A 10,878-nucleotide genomic window follows, 5' to 3' on the forward strand; every position below is an offset into this window, starting at 1 on the left:
CGTGCTGTGGTATTTGTGCTGGCATATGCAACTTAATGTAGACATTCCTCCCAAAAAACCTATTCCTCCCAACCTTGTGAGACTTCAGCTGAAATTTTCTTAACTTCAGGATGAAGTTAATATCCTGCACAAACAGTAGGAATTTGGAGCTTTACAAACTGAAAGCATGGCCTTGCTGTAGGAAGTATAAAGTGATCCTAAATGTAAGGGCTGGTAAGAAGGCCTGTTTAAAGCAAGCAATCTAATGAACAGCTGCTCTGATCTTGGATAGATTTTTCAGGAAGTACTTAGTGCTCATGGTGACCAGTAGGATTTATTTAGTGATGGTGTAAACAAAACAAAATTCTGAATAAAGAAATCTAGAAATCACTTAGGCTACAGATTCAGCAGTGCTGAAAGTGATAGCTGCTGGTCAGGATTTATGCCAGCTCTCTTCTATGTTTACAGTTTTCCTGATTCAGAGGGACGTGTTGGAATTATCTAGCAGTGCGCTTTTCTGGAATAAGTGGAGGCCAAAAATGGGACAGACTCCACTGAAATTGTGACACCCAGCTTTATAGGTTTGGTTCAACATTCTTGTGAAGATGTAAGAAGAGGTTCTCTGCTCCTTTTTCTTAGAGTTTATTGTTAGCAGCCAAAGTTGAGGTATTTTTAGGCCAGTACTTACATCTCAATGCTTTCAACCTTGCAAAGTTGGTTTATATATAAATAAATTCCTCCATGCGTTCCCATCTGGCAACTTTTGAAATCTTCAGATTTGTTCACTGAAGCATGCTTCCTTTCCATCTCCCTCACCAATTTTCCTGCTGCAGAGTGCTGAAATTGGGAACAGTCTGCTAGCTTTATGTCCCCAGTGACACATCCTTTTCTCTCTACCCTAGTCCAATCTAAATTGGATCCTTTCCTATGAGTACAGAGAAATGAGGGGTAAATAGGCTGACTGATGCCACACTGGAAGTTGAATAGATGTTGGTGTAAATATTCTGGGAGTCCCAGACCATGCCTGACAACCAGGGCCAGGTGCTTCACCGCCTCCTGAATGGCAGTCTGGGTTATTAATGCTCAGCTGTATCCAAGAGGCCATCCATGTCAGAGCAGATGTAACAAGGTAGTGTCTCATTTTTATGCCCAGCTTCTGTTTGAATCTGCTGTGCCTGAGGTTCTCATGGTTGCAGTACATTAAACCTTTCCTAAGGAACAACCTTGTGTCCCTTTTGACTTGCTGCTCTTTGACCTCAGATTGCTTGATGCTCTTGGTTGAAGAGCTGCTGGTTAGCTGGAAGATTTTGTCTTGCTGTGAATAATTCCTGTAAAGGGCAGTTACTAAGAGCCAGCTCGGTCCATGTATGTGTTTCATGCTCAGCATTACACTTGAACTTCTCTGTGTTTCCTCTTATGCCTGTGTGACTTTGACCACATGACTTTTTAACTGAGTGCAAGTTTGAGTGCAGAAGGTGGAGTTCAGTTTGGGTTGGGATTTTTTATGGCCATTAGCTTTTTGTCTAAAAATGGGAACTCAGGAGTTATGGGATGCCTTATGTTAAATGTTGCTCCCAGTGTATAGGCTGTCTTCGTGACCCATTATTTTTGGGCTGTGTTGGGTGTTGAGCAAACAATGCAGCCACTTTGCACTTTGCCAACAATAGATTTGATTTGGTTACGGAGGATGTCTTTGGAAATGGAAATATGCAGACTCATGATCCTTAACTATTACAGCTTTTGTGGTGTTTGCCCCACTGTCCCATCTTTCCAGGAGAAATGTGTAAGAGCATCACTGCATGCTGCATTGCCCTGCCAGTATCTTCCCTTCTGAGCAGAAGGTTTGTGGAGAAACCCCTATAAAGGGAAAGGAATATAACAAAACTATTGGGGTACAACTTTCTCCTTTAGGTAGCCTTTTGTATCTTCCATACATAAGAGACAAAGAAACAAAAAAAGAAGGTGTTGGGGGTAAGGCACCTGGCTGTGAGGAAAGGTCTGTGGGTTCACCTCCCACAGAACTTAAGTGTGGCAGTGCAGATGCTGGCCTAGCTTGGATAATAGACTGCAGGGACAAAAGGGACCACAGGCGAGGCAAGTCTTAATGGCAATAGGAAGCATTCAACCTCTTTGTATCAACTGCACATCATTGTAAAACTGAATCCAAAGATGCTGAGACAATGGCTGAGCCTTTGCATGGCCTCAAGGAAAGCAGGTAGTGAAACAATTTATTTGGTGTATGGAGGCAGGAAGGAAGAAGGTCCAGAGGATCTTGAAGTATATTTGGGTGTGATCTGAAGTATCTTTTCAGCCAGCACCTAATCTCAGTCCTAAACACAGCATACTGTGCACATGTGTGATACAAAGCTCCTGGCTTTCTTCTTAAAGAAAGAAGTGACAAGTCAAGGACAGCATGTTACTTGGGAGTGGGCATTGTACTCTTGCTGCTTAGATGGACTTTGAAAGCACTGGTTGCTTGCAGGGCATTAAAACATCTTTTCTTTCTAAAGCTCTGCATCAGAAAATATCAGCATTTGAGAAATGTGGTGGAGGTGGCTTGCACATTCCTCGTTGCAACATGGCAAGTCTAGAGAGACAGACAACACAGTTTTGTTTATTTTTCTGAGACATTTCCAGCATTGTTTGTATTCTGGGATAAGGAGTACATGGAAAGGGTGAGATTGTGTCACCAGATCCTAAGACAGGAGTGAAAAATTCCCATATTTCTTTGGATGTATCATCATATCTTTGGCTGTATTTGACTGCAGTTTTCTTTGAAAGCAGCTGGCTCATGTTACAGAGACTCTAGTCCAGCCTGTGAGTTTTCAATGAATAGGCACTGATTAAATTCCAAAGGATCTTGTACATGTTTGGAAAGGTTATCTCTGCATGCAGAACAAGCACCTCATACTGCTGGGATCCCCCTCATAGCAGGGATGCACAGCTCTTGATTTACCCATACTAAAGCCTTCACATGAGCTAAGCCTTCACATGAGAGAACAAATACTGTACTGGTTAAATGTTTCTTTAGAGTAACTGAACTAACAATCTGGCTTAGGTTTCTTACAGTGTATTAAGTTATTAAAAACTAATTTTGTAAGCAAGCAGCTCTTGTTTGGACTGTTTTACTTCAGAATAATCTATCTGGGTGTATTATTTGCTTACATTGATACTCAAATATTGAATTTCAACCATGTTTTGCAGCATAGCCGGGATGTCCTATAAGGAAATCTAAGGCTATTGTAATTTAAAAAGCCAGAGGCTGCTGATAAGCCTGATATTAAAAGGAAAAAACGTCCAGTGGTGATCAGTTACAATATATTTTTTTTAATCTTAGCTGAAGTGTGGGGACCATCTCTGCTTGCTCATGTGTCATGGTGAGTGCCTTAATTGTTCCTCTTTTTATCCTTTGACACTAAAGCTGAGGAAAATATCTTTGGTTTATTTTTGTCATGTATCTAGTAATTGGAAGTGAATCTAGTTTTGAAAGAAGCATTTAATTTTCTTGCTTATATTCAGGATGAGGTGAAACAATGTGAGTTTTGTTGTGGCTTTCTAAGGCAGCAGGAAATTGTAGAGTTGTGTTCATTTCAGTATCAGTTGAGTGGTTTACTTCAGCACCAAAAAACTCAGAATATGCTTTAAGGCACTGTGCTATTGCTTTAGTTGTGTTCTGCAAAGACCAAGCACATGCCCTCATGCCTTTCACTATCCAGGGCAGAAGTTGTTTTTTGGGGTAAGGCGTGTGTATGAATATGCTGGGAAACAGCATCCTTTCTGGTTAGTGTCTGGCCAAAGTGCTCTGTATTTTTAGGCCAGGTGTGCTTAGATTGCACAATCTCTGGGCTGGCTGATGCATGCTACCCTCCCAGATGTCTGTTCTCCCCCAGAGAGGTTAACAGGCTGCTCTGCGCTGGAGAGCCACAACAGAGGCTGCTCCTGGCCCTCCCTGTGTCAGCAGAATGGGGCTGCAGCGTGTAGCTGCTCAAAGGCTGCTGCTGTTTAGACAGTGCTCAAACACTCTCACAGGAATGGCATGAGGCTGTGTCTGGGGATGTTTACGTTGTATATTAGAAAATGTTCTTCCCCAAGAGGGTGGTTGGGCACTGGAACAGGCTCCCCAGGGCAGTGGTTGCAGCACCAGCCTGACAGAATTCAAGAAGCATTTGGACAATGCTGTCAGGCACATGGTGTGACTCCTGGGGTGTCCAGTGCAGGGCCAGGACCTGGACTTGGTGATCCTTGAGGGTCCCTTCCAGCTGAGCACATTCTGTGGTTATGTATGTGCAAAGATATGCCTGCCTGTAGCTATTAAACCCTCAGATAGAGTATGTAATGTGTAGCCTTTCTCAGTCACTCATTTCTGTGGGGTACTTACAGTATCCACAGACAATTGTCTTCATGGTACCAAGATGCATTGGGGTAAACTGCTGTTTTGGGGTTCCTTATGTGAAAAGCTGAAAACCTCCATTTGTTAGTCCATAGCACTTCACACCTGCATGCACAAGTGTGCTTTCCATCACTCCAGAAGCTGGTCCTGGTGGCCTTGGCTGCAGCCCTGGCATGCTGTACTTTTATGTGCTTCCTCTCAGCATTTCCATGCAAATCAGGGGTTTCAACCTCTAGCCATGTAGGAAATACAATCAGTTATGGTAGTCTGTCTGAAAGTTGGCTTGCCATCACACAGGTACTTTGTAGTGAAGCCTCCTGGCATACTAATGCAGCAAGCACTTACTTGAATCTTAAAATCATCTTTCTTTTCCCACTTCTGACTCATACACAAGGCAGCTTCTGCAACAGAGTGGAAAGGGACAAGCAGACAGCAGAGTCTCCTTCACCATCTGACTCTGCCTTCCTCCCCATGCAGACCTATCTCATATGCAGAATGAGGCAGAGCCCCCGGGGCAAAAATAGCATCTAATCACAGCATTGGAAGCAGAGCGCTTTTGCACACAGGTGCTGGTGCGAGGTCACACAGCCTCCAATTTGTGTTATATTTCTGAAGCATGGAGTACTCAAATTACATTTTTCCTTCCCTCTTTCCCTCCTGCTCCCAAACCTTGTTTATTGTATATCTAACTACTCAAGGCCTGATGATTCTGTCATCTTTATTTAAGCTGGTGAGAAGAAAAGATAGAAGCTAGGCCTAAGCTACAGTCAGGATTTTATTAGCTTATCAACTCTGCTAACAAGGGAGGATTGCAAGTGACCATTGCTAGAGGGTGAAAAGCCTTTTGGCCAACCCCAAGCGAGTGCAAGTCCTGAGTTGCAGCTCTCCAGGTGATAACTTTGCTGTTTGTTGGAAGGTAATACTTGTTGAGTCGCCTCTATCTTTCCTTATTATCCCATTGAGATAAAGCTGAGGTTTTATGTAAATAAGTCTAAGAGGAAAAGTATATAAAAGTAAAGTCTTAGTGTTTAAATCTGTAAGAATTTTACCACTGTGTGTGATGTGTGTAATTAAAAAAACTATTACACTACATCCATGGATAGATGGATGCGAGAGTGGGGGTTGCCCCACAACCTAGGAAGCATGGGGCTTGTCTTACACAAACTAGTGTCCCCTACACCATCACCTCCCCAGAGTTCTTCCATTTCTCAGAACTTAAGGTTGAAAGTAATTAGAGGAGAGATAGAAGGAACGGTCCTAATCTTCGGGAACTATTCTCCATTCATTGAAGTGTGATAATTTTAGATCAGGTATCTGAAGTCTGGCATTAGTCTCTGTCTGTTTTTCTGTGATAACAATTTCCTGGGTTTCTCCCAGACTCATTAAACATCATCAGTCCCAGGAAAATCCAACAAGGACATGTGTTTGGATGAGAGCTCTGCTGGACAGAAATATTAAACAACGACCATTCATAGCACTGATAGAAACTGGCAATTTTTTGTTGGATAGTTATACTCATGCCTCACAGCTCAGGGATTCCATGAGCTACTGATGCCAGCTAGGCTTTGGTAAATTCTAGGCTCAGGCATTTAGGTCAATTTACTGTTTTACTGCTGTCTAAAATAGTTGCTTTCCACAGTTCATGCATATGGCCAGCTTCCCTTTCATTCAGTAAAGTACTGTGTAGCAATTAAAAATATCACAGTAGCTTTAGGGTTTTTCATGGTCTCTGCATATTATTCTTCTATGCAAAGGTCTCTGCAACCTCTTTAGGGCTTTCTGGGGAAGGAGGTGAGATTTTTTTTACAGGTCTGTAGTCTAAACTGCCATATGGATCTTTTATTTTATATACAAACACCACTATTTACCATAAAGAGCTCAACAACTAAAGTAGTACTTGCTGCGTGCCCTTTTGAGGTAATCTTTACTGCTTGGCTCAGTTCTTTAGAGTACAAGTGTTCTTCCTTCTTTGCAGTGTTTTTGTGTCCATAAAGGGCAAGAAAGGATGTGTTTATTTTTACCCATTTAGAAAGGGATAAAGCTTAGATCAGATCTGGGACTTGAGTTCAGCACTTGAGTAGCAACACTTACAAAGGCTGATCGAGACAAGTGAAATTGGATTTTGTTATCTTGTGTTAAAGGCTCTGGCATGCTCATATCTTTAAAGCATTAAAAGCTAAATGTCCTCAGATTCAATATCCTTTAGGCAGGAGAAATGCTAATGTGAATGTTAGCTAGAAGCCTATTTTGCTATGAAACTCCATGAACTCGTTGAAAATGTTTATCCAATACCTTAAAACTATTAATACCTTGACTAAGAAATTTGTTTGGAGATATTACTGCACATGATTATGCATTTTTAATAACCCTGCCTAGGAAAGAGAATATTGGCTCATTTATACAGACTCAAGTGGGTCGATAAGCATGTAACAGATACATGTGACATGTTGGAAAACCACTTACAGAGCAGTAGCCAAGGTCACTCCTTGTCGTGTCTGCAGCATGTGGCAGAACTGCAGAGCCAGAACTCCCTCTCCTGCTCTTCCAGACAGGAGAAATGTGAACTCCTCATCACAGAGCCATGCATAAATGGATTGCCTTCAGAAAAGGAGCACTCGGTGGCAGGAGCTGATTACCATGGCTGTATGCATTGCTCACTCCAAATGGAGGAATCAAGCCAGCAATCACCGTATGCATTAGCTATATTTGTATATGAAGGAAGCTCATAGCCAGCAGCTGTGTGAAGGTGTGATGAAAATCCAACTTGGCTCATGCCAGTCAAGGACTTGGTGACTTTCGCACCTTTAAAGCAGTGCAGACTGAAAGCAGCAAAATCTATGCACAGTGGGATCAGCTCCTTTGTCCTCCTTAAGCCTTTGTTTTGCTCTACAGAAAAAGTTTCTTCTTTTCTGTGCCCCTAGCAATCATAGAACAGCCCAAGTAGGAGGGGACCTGGAAAGATCATCTGGTCCAGCCTTTCATGGGAAAAGGAGCCTAGGTGGGATTGTATAGCACCTGGTCCAATCACATCCTACAACTTTCCAGCAATGGGGTCCCTGGGGTAGAAATGGCATGTCATGATTCTGTCTTGGAAATTATGGAGGTGCTAGCAAGCCTGGGCTCTGGGATACAGAATATGACAAAAACAACTCCTAACTCTGTTGGCTTCATAGTCCAGCCTGCAGCCAGCTACTTACTTGTTGGGCTGTCATTGGGGCCACTTGTCCTTTATCAAATGACATTTGAAATCATCAGTGAAGACAAAAGTAAGTGTGGGTGGTGAGACATCTGTAGCACAACCACAGCCTTATTTTTGTTGCTTACAAATTCAAAGTCCTTTGCCTTTCCTTTTTGAAGCTACCCACTGAAGCTAGAGTTTCTGTGGGGTACCTAGCAAATTTTGTTGCAGGGTGGCTGTCAGAGGGGGCCATTGTTTTTTTCCCTTTATCCAGTGCTGCACAAAGAAATAAGTATTTGATAAGTGAGGGGCTAAGCCAAGGCTGTTACCACCAAAGGCTTACTGAAACACTAGTTCCTGTCTCCAGTGCCCAGATTTTCATGCAAGTGGGAGCAGTGGACTTGGATTACTTGAAGGTAATTTGCAGCACACAGCCCAAGCTGATGGAGCACTTCTATTACCTGCTGTCACTTGTAATTCCACTGTTAGGGCTGAAGAGGGTTTTGCACTTCAAATAGGGGCTGTATCTTTAATCCCAATGGAAAAAAAAGCATATTTGCTGCAGATGTAAAAGCTTGCCTTTTAAAAATGAGTAAGGTTGTTGCAGTCTACAAATATTTTAATTAGAGTTCAAATTAATTAAAAACTGTCATTTAAAGAATTAAGCACTTGAGGTTTTACAGAGTTTTGAACACTCTTAATGGAATAAAAAAGACACATGGAACTTTCCATATAATTAAAAATAATTGAAATCCTCTGCCTGCATGTATGTGAATAAATCAGTGAATAATTAAGCTAAGTTATTAGCAGTGGCTTTATTTAATGTTACATCTAGAGTATAGCCTAAAAAATTTAACTAGTTCCACTGTGAACTAGAAATAATGCAACTTACCATCATCATTCTGCAGTGTCTGGGGTGTCACTCTTATGGAAGAGACAGAGAACACACAGACTTTACTAGTGGATTAGCCATGTCACTTAACTTTAGCCTTGAAAGTTAAATGGCGTAGTGGTTGAATGGCTTGCATGTTTCTGCTTGAAATGTCCCCCATGCCACTGAGACCTTGCCTGCTACTGGGAACGAGGGAGAACCACAGAGAACATTTGATGCTTGTAGGATCCCTCCGGCATTTCTTTGTATGTGTTCTCCCTTTAAAGAGCAAAATTCCCTAACCCATATTAAAAGCCAAACCTGTGTGGAATGGGCTGCTTTGTGTGAGGCTTCAGTCAGGCAAACCAGGTGCCAGCCTCCTCAGAGTTTGGTGGCTGTTGGTTGTCTTATGCTTCTCCAGTGGCTCTGCTCTTAAAATAGCACTCTGCTCCTCCAGAAGGACAGAAATCTTGTACAGGAGCCCCAGCTGGTGCCTCTCTTTCAGTCTCCACACAGACATTTTGAAATAGGAACTTCCTGAAGGGGAGGGGAAAAAAAAGCCAGATAAAATGAATGAATGCTAGTGATTACTCATTCAATGAGTCCAGAAAGGTGAAATCAGCTCCAAGAAGGCTCAGAGGAATACGAACAGATGCCTTAGTCACAATCTGTCCTCACTGTGTCACAACATGAAGACTTCCTGAAGACTGTAGCTGCATATTTCTTATTTCAATTCAGTTGGGTTTCTTTTGATCTCATCTCTTAATTTCCTGGATTAGTGATGCTTGGTTGGAGGCTATGGGAGGCAACGTCATTGTCATATTGTTAACAGTTATTCTGTCCTTAATATTTTACTTCAAGCTGAGTACATAAATGCTGGGCTGGATTTACTTAGACTGGCTGATCAGAAATACCGTTGGTGTGGGAGGATGGTATATATCCTCTCTGTATTTGCATTTTTAATATTAATTATCTGTTCTTATCATCAGTTCACACAGAATTTTTAGCTTTTCCTTTATTTAGGGACTAATCCTTTATGACTAGAAAGATATTCTCCTAGCAAGTAGTGAATTCCTTTTTTTTTATATTTGAGCTCTCCAAAGAAACTGATAAACATGGCAAGTGCTGAATCTTGTCAATTAAGTCAGTGCTTAATATCTTTTGTCAGGTTGCAGCAGCAACCAAGATGAAGTGTCCACACTGTTGTTTCATTGAGGGGTTTTTGGGGGGGAGAAAGGGAGTATCTTTGAAACAAATCTCTGCTAGCTATTCTTTTTTGCCCATTTCTGGTTGTCTTGGTTTGTAAAAGTGGAGCCACAAGCAAAGAGGTCTGTTGGTGTTCTCCTTCTGCCATGTGCTTTCCCCCAATTCTGAGAAAGGTGTGAAGGGAGATCACAGATTACCTCCTAGACCATCTTGCCCTTAGGTGAGGGCAGGGAGAGAAAGAGGTGACACTAAGGAAAACCAAATGCTCTGAATTTGCTCAGGTGTGGCTGAATGACTGGCTTGGATTCCCTTGGAATGCCCCCACTCAGAGCAGCCATGGTGGCTGCCCTCCTTGCTCCCACACACACGTGCTTCCCGTGCTCAGCTCCTTGCTGCTGGACTGGACAGTGGGACACAGACAAGAACCCCATCCAGTGAGGGAGCACAGTGCCAAAATACCTTTCTATTGCTAATACCTCTGCACTTCTGTTTCTGATAACAGTGGTAGGAGACACAGGAGATAACAGGATTATGGCAGGCATTGCTGAGTCCCAGAGCTTGGCTGTTGTGAAGGCACTCAGGCTGCCCTTTTTTCCATGTCATGACTTTATCAGTGATCCAGGGTCAGGGGTGTGGAGCTCATCTCAGCAGAGCCCCATGTGACACATCACACATTGTTACTGCTAACAAACAGGCTGTGGTATCGGGAATAGGGATAGTGTAGAAGGTTCTGTTTCATTTGTCCTTTTGGAACCTCCTCCCATAAGCTTCATACTTTTTTAAAACTCTCCTTAAAGTACATCTTGAATCTGTAGTCTCAAACACTGTGTCCTTTATGGTTAGGGAAATATTTGGGTTTGAACTTCGATCTTCATACATATGCTATGAAAAAATCAGTAAGACCTGTCTGCATTGCATGAGTATGGGACAGAATGGTGCCTACTGCTTAAATGTCATTTGGTTTATTGTTTCTGGAGAGTGGATCTATACATCTGCTTTCTGATTAGCTCTCTCATTGAAATAAATTCTGCTTACTGGTGTCATAATTTAATGGGCAGGCTTTTTACCTGACAAGGTACAGACATCCTCTGTGGCACTAGAAAACTGTAAGCAGTTCAGGTGTATTCAGGATAGTTTTCCAAATGTTGCAAATAGCTAAACCTCAAGTTTGTGTGTCCAGTGAAAAGTAAGACAAATCTTTCTTCAGTGTAACTGGAAGTATAATGGACATTGCTATTGCCTTGGAATGTATAT

The sequence above is a fragment of the Anomalospiza imberbis genome, chromosome 2 (genome assembly GCF_031753505.1).
Source record: "Anomalospiza imberbis isolate Cuckoo-Finch-1a 21T00152 chromosome 2, ASM3175350v1, whole genome shotgun sequence".
NCBI lineage: Eukaryota > Metazoa > Chordata > Aves > Passeriformes > Viduidae > Anomalospiza > Anomalospiza imberbis.